General features: G+C 35.9%; 1 pseudogene; it reads left to right on the top strand.

Moving 5' to 3' along the window:
- The window catches only part of LOC111718584, a 131672-nt pseudogene extending 123289 nt beyond the window's left edge, over positions 1 to 8383 (top strand).
- The last annotated feature ends 6636 nt before the right edge of the window (positions 8384 to 15019 follow it).

Below are 15019 nucleotides of genomic sequence, written 5' to 3'. Positions count from 1 at the left end.
ATAAAATATTTGCTTATGTATATGTGTGTGGATGCATGTATATATATATATATATATATATATATATCATAAGTTCTTTCAAAAATATGATAGAGAGAAAAGAATACTGAATTAGGAGTCAAGAGATTTATACCAGTGTAGCATACTTTTTCTCTAGATCAGAGATTCTTAAACTTTTTTCTCTCATTATTCCTTTTGGTTTTCTTACATAGAGAACTTTCAGTGAGGAAAATTTCCCTACCACAGTCAATCAGCTTCTGCTCTGCCATTTTAAATTTTAGAGAGATGCTTGAGGTACGGGGAAATTATGATCTGCCCAGATCTTATGTGTCAGATCTTCCTGACTTAGAAGTCAGCTTTCTTTTTACACTAGACATACAAACAAAACAAAATACTTAAATTATAACATCATACAGGACAGAGAACCCTGGCTCTGGCTTCAATAGAACCCTGGTTTAAATCCTGCTCAAATACTTGGGCAGAGTATATGCATTGATTGATACAAAAAATTTGTTATAATTTTGTTGAAATTAAAATTTTTCTTATTTTTATTTTCTTTGCCTTATAGGTTAAAAAAAAATGCACTGAATCAATTGATGAAGCTTAATCTTTTGAGATATTCTTTAGTTCTAGTGCTTCTACCCATATACTTAAGTTTCCTCACAGAACCATGTGAAATGAATAAGTAACTATTTAAATTCCATGGATGTCAGCTTCTTTTTCTGTATTATGAGAGAGTTGCACTAGGGAGTCTCTGATATTTCTTTTAGCTCAAAATCTATGATGCTATGGCCTTCTTAAATAACTTTTACTTCTCCGGGGAAGTGTTGGATTGATATTGTTAAAGATGTTATTTTTAATTTCAAGAAATAGAACTTGACAGTTCTATTGACAGAATGACAATTGTGTAAAATTCCTGGGCTGTCTTCATTCTGAATTCTAATTAACTTTTGATTAATATCACAAAATATTCTACTGTAAGTGACCACCAAAATCTTCTCTCTTCAAGGTTTATTAAACAAGGTTTTCCTAAATATTAGTTCTCTAAACTTGGGCTCTCTAGAGTGATAAAACTCGAACATTTTCTTGATTTTCTCACCTGGAAAATAGTTATGCATCTCCACATCCTCCTTCCCCTCCCCCATGGTTGTTACAGTCTCATCAATCATTAGGCACAGGTGGGAATTGTTCTTCTGAAGTTTCTAAAGCACTCTCTGGTCTTGCTTATTATATTCTTACTGCTTCCATAACTAAAAATGTGTCTTTTGCCCATGCACTCAGGAAACAGCCTTTACATTCTAAAACTAGGGGCTTGCTAATTCATTTCACAAGTAGTTCTGTGAAGAAACTTAAGTACATTCTTGTAAGAATATTTGTTACATATTTGTTCAGTTACAAGGTATGTAAAACTTTGCATACAGTTATGTTTATAAGCCACTAGACTTTTTGGTCATTTTAACACAGGTATTACAGGAATTGAGAATGTGTTTCTAGTTTCTTTTGCACTAGTTTCTTGATCTTCTTTAGGTATTCTGGAGGTAACATATAGTAGTACATAGTAAATAGTACACAGTAAATGAGAGACCTGAATAAAGTAATTAGAAAAAATTAATACACAGCTTTTTAGTCTAAATAGACAATTACATACAAAAATGTACCTAGATATGCTATAGTATATAAATGTTATATACTACGTATAGCATATATACCTACTATAGGATTTGTATTGCTATGTATTTGGTATTATGGTTAAAAGCATCAAATTTGGAATTAGAAAACCTAGGGCTGAGAGCAGGGGCTCTTACTTACTATCCAAGTAATCTTAAAACCCTCCTGTCAGATATTCGTTTCTTTATATGAACATTAAGCTAGTTGGATTTGCAATGTGACCTTCTTTCAAATACCCCTTCAAACATTTAGTTGCTGCATAATTATAAGACTCTCATTTATCCTCTCAAAGCTTCAGATTCCTCATATCAAAAACAGAGGGAGTGATACTTATAGTCCCTACCTCACAAGGATGTTGTGAGAAAAGTACTTGGCAACCCTTCAAGTCTAGAGAAACACTAGCTATTATTAAAGAAACAGCTTGGTAATAGAGAGAGCATTGGCTCTGGAGTAGTTTTGGGTTCAAATCCCATCTCTGAAATCAGCAAAAGCCTTGGGCAAATTACTTAATTTCAGGGACTCTGTTTCCCCATCTGTGAAACAGGAGAAGATTAGACTAGATAGCCCCAGAGGTCCCTTCTTGTTCTAGAACTATGATCTGTTTGGTTTTTTTTTCTCTGCGGTAGAACCTATATATATGCACACATTGGGCAAGTGCCTTTCCTTTTCTGGACACTACTTTCTCATTGTAATATAAGGAGATGTAGTTAAACTTGTAAGAATTCTACTAACTCTAAAACTGTATGTCTATGAACATCAGAAATCTAAAATTATGTATTCTAATTCATTAGAAAAGTCTCTTCTTTTTTCTGGAAACTGTGTTGAGACCTAGAAAGGGATATCCTAAAATTGAAAACTTGCATAATTTATCTGAATTCAGTCTGTGTTTTAAACACATTAGCATTACTGCCACCTCCTCTCCCTCTAAATAAGACCAGGGCAATGAGAGGAGATCCTAACATATTAAAAACATGAATTCAGAGGAAGGAAAGACTTAAGATTGTAGGGTTTCTGAGACTGTCTTTCCTTAGGTCCATCAACTTACCTGTAATAGCTGGAGGTTTGAAAACACACACTCTATGAACAGATATCCAGACCATTTCTACCCCTTTGCAACAACTTCCCACCCCTCTAAAATACTCTGGTTTTTTAGCTAAACTGGTTTCCAAAAACTATGACTTCAAAAGTCCAAACTTATATGAGAGTGGCTATATGTTCTTTGTGTGGCCATAATAGGGTTATTTATGGGAGATGGGGGCTGCATTGTGGGAAAGATTAAAGGTTTTGATAATAAACGAAAGCAAAAGCCCAGGAACTGGGTGTCTCCTTATAGCAGTGACTCTCCAAATAGGATAAATCATCCAAGGCACCATTAAAACTTCAAGAAGATTGCTTGTAAACCTCTAAGCCCTGCCAATAAAGCATATTCTGGGGCCGGGAGCGGCCCATATGGTGGGACTCAGCAGTTTTTCCAAACCAAAGGCCACTCCCCATTGATTTAACCTCCGTGTTAGTGCCAGTGCTGAGCAGGGCAGGAGACAGGAGATCCCCAGTGCACTAATCCTCTCCTTTCCTTGGGCAGGCAGTGGGTGGCAGGGAGACACAACTTGGCCATCTGGTGGCAAAAGGTAAGATCTGGAGACACAATCTGTCTCTCATGAATTAGAAAGATTCTCATAAGGATTTGGTTTATCTAGGATTTGTCATCAGTGTGACTTCTAAAGAACTTTAGGAGCACATTTAAAAAAAACTTTGATAACCAGGAATCCTGGGAAATATTCAGAGCTCTCTCCCTGGTGCACACACACACACACCTTTTAGCCATATTATATTTGCAATTTAAAAAGTCAAGTCTAGTTGTCTATAACTTCCCTGATCTTCTCCCTTAAAAGGCCAAGGCGGCAGAGAGAACCATAAATCACTTCAGCCGTGCATGTGGCATGGCTTGGGCAAGTAGGCCCTAGTGAGCTATGAATGTATCTATTTTCCACATCAGCCTTAATGGAAAGAAAGCAAAATAATCTAACAAATTCAGGGGATAGTCTGTACAAAACTGACACGTACAATCTTCTCATACTAATTTATGATTTGGGGTTCCTAGTGATCTCAGGGAGGGATGATACAATATTTCAAAGTTTTGCTCACATATCCATAATAGCAATGATCCAGAACAAAATCAAATGTTTTCAATGATCGCATTTAACACCTTTTGTCACAATGTCCGGCTGTTCAGAAACACAAGCTCATCTTTCTACTCAGTCTTGTATTTTTCAGATCGGATAGATTCCAGAGAAAGAAAATTATAAAGCCACTTTTCAGAGATGGCTAACATCTGTCTAAAAAGGACAGTATTGCAATAGGATTTTGAATGGAAAGAATGTGAAGTTAAAGAATACCTGAAAATTAAAGCAGAAGGGATATAAATATTTATATGAATGATAAATGATGTTATTTCCCATATGCATAGGGCTATAGATAGTTCACTCTAGAGAGAGATTTATAAGCTGATTGAGATAAAATATTCATCTTTCACATAATTCTATATCTAGGATTAGGGACACATTTGAATTTTCGTATTCATCATTCATAATAATAATAATAGCCACTGACAGTTATATAGGATTTTAAGCTTTATAGAAGAGTTTCATATAATTCACATGGTCATATATATAGATTTGAGATGTATATATAAGTATAAATGAAATAGGACATTCATAATTCATATAATAATTTAATAACTTTTCAGTTCCCAGATGTTTTTTGGATTCACATTCTTCCAACACCCACATATTCCTACCACTGTTCAAAATCTGTTTTAATACTACAGACTAATATTAAGCTGCATAAGAGTAGAGGTCTTACAGATCTGTATCAGGAAATTGAGTAGGGAAATGAACTAATCATTATTCTACAAGGAATGTTTCCATCCTTTGCATATAATGTTAGGAATAGACACAAAATAAAATTTTTTAACATGAACATGATATTACTTCTCCATTATAGACACACAAACTATGCTTTTATTAGTTATTTGCATAATGCAATAATACACATATGATGTTTAATATATGTATTATCTATAAACACAGTTTTGTTCAAGCTGTAGGTAGAGAATTTCTGTTCTCTCTCCAGCAACTACCCTATTGCCAAATACACCCACTAATACCTCCTAGATCACAAGTTAATGTGGAAATCTTAATGTTGCTTCTGCAAATAACTGCATCTAGTGGCTTTCTCTGGCATTTCCATTTTATGGCATCTTTTTATATTCGGCAGTAGGGCATTCTGAATAAAAATGAGACAGGCTTTTAGGGTTTCTTTTTATTATTAGCATTTGGTAAAAACAACCTTAATGAGCTGTTAAGAGTCATTCCCCATCCTATTGTTGGGGCAGCCTGGGAGCCCATAAAGTGTTAAAAAGGCAAAGGAGAATTTATGATCCCTGATGCATCCCCTTCCTGACATAGCTCTTCAGAAAGGAAGATCTTTAGTCTAGGAAGCTCCTTTATTTAAATGCCTAGGATGCTCTGTCTGAAGCAATAATTAAACTTTATTAAATTTAATCACAGAATCGAGGCCACTACATTTGTGAATGTAGCTCTTGAAAATTTAAAGTAACTCTGGATAGGAACTATTAGTATTGCCATCATAAAACCCTTTTCAAAAAATGTATTTGATTTTTAAGCGAAGCTCAACCTTTCACAAATCAACATGCAAATTTCTCTAAATTGGTGAGAATGCAGTAACAAATCTACCTTCAAAAATACCCTTACTTCCTGTACCTTACAGGGAGAACCAATTTCTGAATACAATGTTATGAAGCTGCCACTAAAAAAGGAAAAAGTCACTACCTTCCTACTGTCTCATTGGAGATTGACAGATTTATTCTATCAGGTGGAGGAAAAACTAGACAGCAGGGAGTTCCCCTAGATTAGCACATCAGAAAACAACAATAACAAAACAGAGCTCCCAGGACTCATTTTCTCTTTGCAAATAACCATAGGTGATGAAGAAGAAATAAACATTGGTGACAAAGGTGAAGGCCTTTAATTTTAGACAAAATTTAGGCTTTTAAATTTTAGATTAGATCTTAGACAATTAGAAACTAGTTTAGGCCCTTCTAGTCCCTATCATTTTGTGGTATTTGTTTATTTGTTTAAACTGAACTTCTGTAAGAGGAAACAGTCTCAAAACCCTAAGATCTAGAGATTAGCAGTTGTATCCAAATTGACAGATGGATAGGAGGTAGAAATCAAGATTGTGGTCTAGTTTGTACTCCTGGCCTCCAGAAGCCAGAGGCAGACCAACAAGCAGTAGCTAGAGCCAGAGCCAGAGCCAGAGCCAGAGCAGCATGAAAGGTGATGGTGAGGCAAGAACAGCTAGGGCCTAAAGGTGTAAAGGAGGTGTGTAGCCAGAAGTGAAAAACAGGATTAGATTTTAAGGAAGAGAAAAATAGGAGGAAGTCAAAGAAATGTCAGAACTCTGAAAGAGATCCTAGAAATCCAAGAAAGGCACAGCCCCAAATTCAGGAATCTTCTCATTTAGAGATTCTGAAAGTGAGTCAAGGAAGGATCATCAGAACAGACACAGGAGGAGACAGGATTCTAGGTGATCCACCTCCTCAGTGTTTTTTACCTCACCTTTACCACCCAGGATTTAGTCTTCAAGAGGTCCTGGATGAGAAATCGAGCCTCTCAGAGTGATAGAACCTTAGAAAGAAGGATTGATGAAGGTATTTGAGACATCTGGGAAGAAACTGATGAGATGCTGGCAAAAAAAGGAAACCAAAGAACTGAAGAAGACAGAAAAGATGGGTTGAATATATGAGCTACACCAATATTGACAATCTATTTGGAGATTATCTCTTGGGAACATTCTTATGGCATTAAAAAAGAAGAAAAAACATTAAAGGAGAAAAAGAAGAGAATTCAGGAAGACAATCAGCTAGAATTGCCATAGGTAAAGCAAATGCTTTGAAGTAAGAGAGAGGAAAAGTCACAAGAGCTGGAAATACTGCAGAAGGAGAAGGAGATAGAACACTTCAAAACATGGGAGAAACAGGAACACAAATTCCGCCGTCAACAAGCCAAACTTCATTCTAAAATCCAAATAAGGGATGGAAGGGTCAATCCCATTAACTTCCTGGCCAAGCATATTAGTTCCTAGGATAATTATCTGGCTGTGAGGATGTGTGAGCCCTACACATTTCTCACTGACCTCATAGTGTCCAACATAGAAGACCTGCTTGAAGACATACAAATTTACATGGATTTACAACAGGACAAAAATCTCCATTTCTAGAGAGATATGATTATCATTATAGAAGATGAAATTTCTGGAACAAGAGGTTTGGCAATTGTTAATGCTGTAAAGTTACCCATGTATATATCCTGTAAATAAAAGGCTATTAAATAAAAAAAATAAAAAAAAATATATATATATATAAAAAAAAAAAAAGAAGCTATACATATAGCTATAAATATTGTCCTCTTCCCATTTGTGTTTTGGTATTCTCTGTTGCCACGGGTAACTTATTATGAGCAACATTTATATTATTATGCAAAAACGTTACAGAAATTTAAAAAAAATCTTACTTGCATAGGTTTCTTTGTAACTTTAATGATAAAGTAAAAAAAAAAATTAAGGAAAAAAAAAAAAGAAGATGAAATTTCTAAGTTCTGAAGGGACAAGGTATTTGAAAAGTGGCTAGGATGGCTTTAATAAGGGGCAGATCCCTCCATTAGTTCTAATGTACAGTTGATATTCAAAGGGAAGACCTATAGTCAATTCCAGGTGATCTTCCAAGACACTGAAGGCAAGATCTGGGCAAGGGGGCCCGACATGGATGTTGGTTAGTAGAAGAGCAACAACTCAAGGCATAGATGGCCAGAGTTAGACTCTGTGAGCATCACCAGGATATGCTTCAGGAGAAATTGTTATACAAGCTGAAACCAGAGCAAAATGTTAAGAGTGACCTTGTTCCCCATCCTCAAGAAAGAGCTAACACCTCCTAATAAAATGTGAGAACCCCAAAACCAAGATCAGACCCAACTGGGACCTTCCATTCAAGTGTCCCAGAGGAATCATAAGCTACTAAGAGGCCAGAACTGAAGGGGAGATGGAGACTGAGGGCAAAGGCAAAAGAGAAGCTATACTGATGGAAAACTTGATCCAAAAAGCTTAGATAACTATGATGTTGGCAAGAACAATCCCTGTTTGTTTACCTCCCATGAGCTGCCTTTTGATGCTCATCTGGTAGATTCAGAAGAGCATCTCCAATATCTATTGTTCTCTCAGCAATAGCTGCAAGTCACAGGAGATGAGAATGTAGAAGACACCTACTTCTACCCAAGCATGGAGGCAAGAACTATCTGTGGTCAGACAAATACCAGCTCCACAAGCCTCGCTTTTTCAACTGTGTCCACATAGGCTTTGACTGGAACAAGTACAGCTTGACCCACTATGATATTGATAACCCCCACCAAAGATTGTACAAGGCTACAAGTTTATTATCTTTTCACACAGACCTGATTGACAAACATTCTATATCAGAGTATTTCCGAGAGGTAAGCCAAGATCACAAGAACTTTGTTATCCTATACTTCCATGATGAACCTCCCTAGGATGAACTTACCTTCAATCTTGTAAACTGAGAATGGGAATATTCACACTAACATGGTTTCTCCACTGTCAATTTTCCAATAGCAACTTCTAGTCTTTGTTCCCTTTTATGTAATACTGCTACCAGCAGCAGTAGGGCATTATGGGGAGACAAAGTATTCTTGTCCCCAAACTTTAGTCTCTGAAAGAGGTCAAAGACAGACAGACAGATACCTGTTCTCTTTGTACCTTGAACCTCTGGAAGAATTGTCTTTCATGGCTATTTTCCATCTTTTTGTTCATATGGTGGGACATGAGGGTATACATTCTTTGTTCTATGCTTTTTCCTTTCTAGTCTTTTGTACATAGGCCCATCATCACAATTTTTTCAGGATACTTTCGGCTAAATAAAAGAAATTCTGGAGTAAAAAAAAAAAGCACAAGAATCTATTGGACTTTCATAAATAATAGAGCTATAATTTGATTACAGGTTCTTCAACCTCAGACACAATGAAAGCTCTTTCCACTACAATGTGCTGATTAATAACCTGAAAATTGTACTATTACTGTCTCCCATTCACTAGTTCTATAATTGGACTCTAAGCTTTCTTTGGTCTAAATAGTATTTCTATTTGCATTGAAAATAGCATTGAACCTTTCAAAGAAGTAGAAATGGATTTTGTCAGAATGAGAGGGGATCTTAGGACAGAGAAATGTTAAATCTTGAAGGGACTTTGAATATGGGAACCTAAAATGTCAGAAGGAAACCTAGAAGAAAACCTTAATGACTGTCATTTCTTCTCTTTCATTTTGTGGATAAGATAATTGAGGCCCACAAAGGAAAAATGACCTTTTATCCAAAGCATTCTGATGCCTAATTGAGCACTCTTCCTGTTAGATCATGCCTTTGTAAATAAAGATTAATAATAGTGATTAGCCATGAAAAAATCTGCAATGTCTCAGAAAAAACTTTCAAAATAAACCAGAATGTTTTCTTTGGTTTATGGTAGATACATGTTGTAATCTAATCTCCTTCAATTCAATCTCATATGCATTAATATCTTTTATGGGCAGCAGATACAGAGATAACAAACAATTCCCTGCCTTCAAGGAGTATCAGTTCTACTAATGTACACCTTCATTTTAAAGAGAAAGAAACTGAAGGATAGAGAAATTCAAGGTCACACAAATAGTTTTTGTCCTTGACAAAGCCAGAACTCAATCAAGTCTCCTAACTTCTGTTGCTATTTGTCCTTCATTCTCAAAGAGGACATGGGGGAGGTAAAGCCATAATATGCAAGTGAATTGGATTTAAACATTAAGAAACTCAGAATTTCTGATCAACACAATGACCAACCACATTTCCAAAGGATTCATTATTATTATTTTAATGCGGCAGTTGGAGTTAAGTGACTTGCTCAGGGTCATACAGCTAGTAAGTGATAAATGTCTAAGATCCTGACTCCAGGGCTGATGCACTATACATTGCAGTAAAGCTGCCTCTCTAAAGGATTCAGCATGAAACATGCTATTCACCTCCATTTAGAAAGTTAATGAATTCAGGGTACAAATTGAAATCCCCTCTCTCTCTCTCTCTCTCTCTCTCACTCTCTCACTCACTCTCACTTTCTCTCCCTCTCCCATATATATACATACACACACCTTGAATGTCTTTGTATGTGTGTGTCTCTCTCTCTATGTCTTTGTCTCTCTCTGTCTTTCTGTCTCTGTTTCTCTCTCTGTTTTTCTTTCTGTGTCTCTGTCTCTGTCTCTGTATACGTGTGTTTGTCTGTCTGTCTTTCTCTTCCCCTCTTCTTCTCCCTCTTTCTCCTTACTTGCCAAACAACATCTGCTAACTGAATTTGGTTTCTTCTACCAAAAGATTTATTGAACTGGAAGCTCTTTTATCTAAAGGCTGATTTGGAGACTTAGCCACTGTATACCAATTAGGAAACTATTCTGAGAATCTGGAATTAGCCATTGCCTTGTTCTAGGCTATTTAAGCAAGGTCCAATAGCAGATGTGTCTTGGTGGTCCTGATCATTTAACTAGGCCATTAACTGGCAAAAGGCAATATCATGGATTTCAAATAATGTTCACTGAGGAGCTACTAAGAAAGAGTGTTGGGGCAATATTGTTTTGAGATGTTTTTATTATTATCTGTATTATTCTTGAGCATAGCCAAACCATGTTAATATAGAAGTACTATAAACCATCAACCAAAATCTGCCTTATGATATGTTAGACTACCATAGAAGGAAGTGTTCAGGAAATGAGAATAAGGATCAGGGACTGAAAAATCCAAATTATGCCTTAGGATTAGAAGGGACCATTCACAAATTATTGTTTAGATACCCAAAATTTCTAATTCTACTCTTTTAAAACATTTTTATTACTAAAAATGTTCCTGATCTCTGGCCCATAAGCAGGAGGATAAAGTGCGAGGGCATTCAAGATTTTCCATGAGCCCAAACTATCCCATCCTACTCTTCAGCCTTATGTCACAGGTTCATCAGTCTAGAATGGGAAGGAATCATCATAGTCTTCTCATTCAAATCCTTCATTTTAGAGAGGAGGAAACTGAAGTCAACGTTCAACAAGTGACTCCCATGGGCTAACCCAAACAGCTTGTAGCAGAATCAATATTCAAATCCCCTATCTTCTGATTCTAAACCCAAGGCCTTTCCTATTGCATTTTGATTCTTCCCACAGGGTTCAGGCTTCAGCTAAACTGGACAGCTTTGCCCCTCTCTCCCTTTATGGATGGTCTGTACTATTGAAGCAGTAACCTATGCTTAGGAATACTTTTCCTCAACCCCTACCCCCCTTTTAAACCTGATTAGAATCCTGACATCACCAGGAATCTTCCCTTATCTCCCAGGTTGATATGGACCTCCCCCCTACCTAATGCTTTTTTTTCCAACTCTTTAACATACTTACCATGTAATATTGTATTATATAGGTCTCTGATCTGGTACCTTATTCCACTATTAGTCTCATTTCCATAAAGGATAGGCACTGGTCTTATGTAATTTTAAAAAATTTCTCCAGTGCCTCATTTAGCATCCTAAACACAGTAGGCTGTTAATTAATATCTGTTCTTGTGCTTTGTCAGGATACATTGTGCCTCATTTGTAAGGCATACAGCACCGAGCCTAATGCTCAGTAAATCCATTTTAAATTGGGCTGAGCTTGCATGTCACAAAGATAGAGCCAAGTTCAGACTGGGCTATTCAGTTTATCTTCTTTTTTGGGAGAAACCACAGTAGGTCTCTGTTTCCCAGAAGTTTCCAGTTTCAAAATATATTTGTGAATACTAATAAACAACAAGGTAAACATATATATTTGCAAATATGAAATAATGGGTAGCTAGTACAAAGAGACAATGCTTAATGTTTGTCTAAAGACTATATTTAAATAGGTTGTAGGGAAGGAATTTAGTTCTCAGTGAAGAAGATGGTAAGAAATTAATTCAATTTAGCCTTTCTAAGTGTCTCCTTTGTCTAGTGGTGTGTAAGGGGTATTCAAAGAACATCTAGTATTTCTGATGGAAAGACTCACTGAAGCCTTTTCAGGGCTGCTCTCCATTTTCATTGTCCATTTATCACCCAGTCTCACCCGTGGCTCCAACAAGCTACAGCATGCACAGTGGCACAGTGGCTATATCCTATTAAAACTGTCTCAGCAAAGAAGCTAAACCAGGTTGAAGATAACCAGTAGACTTCAAATGCATTATGAATTAGGGGGATGTGAAGATTTTCCCCAATAGGAAGGGTAGATATAAACATTTGTTCCAATGATCCTGAAGGAGGCTGAAGCAGCACTGGGGAGACTTAGAACTTGTCAGACATTGAAAACTTCAAGATTATCCAGTGCATCTAGAGTTATCACCATTTGTCTCGACTTCTGTCTTGCCAGTGGCCTCAATGACTCAAGAGGTGAGAGTGAGACTGATGACTTTGTGCAACTCTGAAATCAAGTTCACACTAAAGTCAAGTCATCACCCATGATGTCACTGGACCTATTCAAAAATGAAATGCAAGCAAAGGATATGCTAAATGAGATGAGTAAAACCAAGAGAACATTGTACATGGTGACGAGATTATGTGATGATCAACTGTGACGGACTTGGCTCTTCTCAACAATGAGATGATTCACAGCAATTCTAATAGACTTGTGATGGATAGTGCCAACCACATCCAGAGAGAGAACTATAAAGACTGAATGCAAAAGAAAGCATAACATTTTCACCTTTTTTTTGTTGTTGATGCTATTTATTTGATTGGTGTTTTTTTTTTTCCTTTTTCAAGTTTTTTTTCTTTTTGATCTGATTTTTTTTTTTTTTTTTGCTCAGCATGATAAATATAGAAATATGTTTAGAAGAATTGCACACATTAAACTTATATAAGATTGCTTGCTGTCTTAGGAAGGGGATAGGGAGGAAGAGAAGAAGAAAAATCTGGAACACAAGATTTTGCAAAGGTGGATGTTGAAAACTATGTTGTATGTATTTGAAAAAATAAAACTATTTTTAAAAATCAAGATATCTTCATAGGGATCACCATCAAGAGATGCTCATCTACTGGGAAATGATTAAACAAGTTGTGATATATGAATGCAGTGGAATAGTACTATACGTCAAGAAATGAAGAGCAGGCAGATTTCAGAAAGGCCTGGAAAGACTTACATGAACTATAAAGTGAAGTGAGCAGAACCAGAAGAACATTGTACACAATAATAGCAACATTGTACAATGGCCAACTATGATTGATTTACCTCTTCTCAGCAATACAATGATCCAAGGCAATTCCAATATAGACAAATGATGGGAAATTCTATCCATATCAAGAAAAAGAAGTGATGGAGTCTGAACACATATCAAAGCATACCATTTTCATTTTATCTTTTGTGTGTGTTTTTTCCTTTTATTTTGTTTCTTCTTTCACAACATGACTAAAATGGACATATGTTTTACATGATTGCAAATATATAACCTAAATGAAATTGCTGACTGCCCTAGGGAAAGGGAAAAGAGAGAAAAAATTTGGAACTCAAAATTTTTTTAAATGAATGTCAAAAATTGTCTTTATGTGTAATTGGAAAAAAAAATACGACTAAAAATATTCCTCAAGGCTGGTTCTATACAAATAAATTAAGCAAATTCATAGCTAGTACTAGAAGAGACACCAAAAAAATCATCTAATTTAGCACTCCTCATTTTTCAGATGAGGAAATTGAGATCCAGCAAGGTTGAGGTAAAACAACTTGTTCAAGATCATATACTTAGCATTTAGTAGTATTTATTTTTAGTACTTAGTAGTAGAATTGGGACTTGAACTCAGATCTCTTGCCTCTGACTTCCATATTGAAAGCCAAATTTATTTCTATACTTTCAGGTCATAAGTATCATGATAATTATGAATATGTTAATATTATCATAATCTAGTAAGAGAAATAAAATATGAACAAAGAAGCATACTACTGGAAAAAAATCAGGTAAAATATAGAGAAGAGGAGCTGAGTAAATGTTCTGGGAAATATGTACTTTTAGAATTAGCTTTCTTTTCTGTAAATGAGAACAATAATAACTACTCTACCAAATTCATAGGGTTGGCAGGAAGGCTGAATACCAAAAAATATTTAAAGCACTTTATAAACATAAAGTACGCATAAATGTATTTACCTCTCCTATAGCTAAATATTGAAAAAAGATTACCCATCCATGATGAAAACATGACAGCTAATGCTCAGGTAACAATGGGAATCCTGAGGGCTCTCATTGTAATGAATGAATGGTGTGGTCTAGGTCCTTCCCTTTCTAAACAAGCAATTTTGCTGCAATTTATAATGAAATTCTCTTCCTTCTTCTCACTAAAGATGTTAAAGCTACTTATGTGGAAAGTGGCATGTGCTATTAAATGAATAGAGCCCTTTGATGTTGCTTAACGTTTTCTTTATTACAAGGAAGCATTCAAAGGTGAAGCAGAAAGGTAGGAAGGAGAAATGTCTTTGGTCTAAAAAAATAAAGGCAACAGTTAAACTTTTTTTAGAAGAAAAAACTAAAACTAAAACAAACCCATAATATTAACTAAAGGTAATCCCAATCCCAAAGTCCTTTGGTATGGGATTTTCTCCTTATTGGTGGAGATCAACTCCAGCCATATCTGACCTAGATTGGGGCACTGATTTCCACCAATAAGGACAGAGTCCCACACTTTTAGTCTTTGGGTGGAGTTACACCAGTATTAAATCTTTATATCACTCTGGTCAGTTCATACTCCTATCATTAATCATTTCATTGATGGTATCCAGAAGATCTTGCTTAAAATATAAATCCATTCCTAAATTGGAAGGAGGAGATATATTAACCAATATTACCTGTTATTCATGACTGGTATGCTCTAGTTATCATCTTTATTCCTCCTTTCCTGATCAAGCAGGTTCACTGAAATTTTAGAGCCCCAGAAATTATTCTCAGGATCATATCTCTAAAGCTGGAAGCAACCATAGAGAACATATAGTCTGATCCCCTCATTTTACAAGGGAGAAATCTGAGGCTTATAGAAAGATAAATGACTTTTCTCAAGTCACATATTACTAAATTACAGAGTTGGAATCTGAACCCAGGGCCTTTGAACCCAAATTAGCCACTCCTTTTCATTATAGCATATTATATTCAGGATTGTCTTTATGGAATCATACTGAGGGTCAGCAATGGACATTTATAGACATATATAATCATTCCCTGAAT

The sequence above is a fragment of the Sarcophilus harrisii genome, chromosome 2 (genome assembly GCF_902635505.1).
Source record: "Sarcophilus harrisii chromosome 2, mSarHar1.11, whole genome shotgun sequence".
Lineage (NCBI taxonomy): Eukaryota > Metazoa > Chordata > Mammalia > Dasyuromorphia > Dasyuridae > Sarcophilus > Sarcophilus harrisii.
Note: the sequence above shows the minus strand (reverse complement) of the source record. Positions and strands in the feature narration are given on the sequence as shown.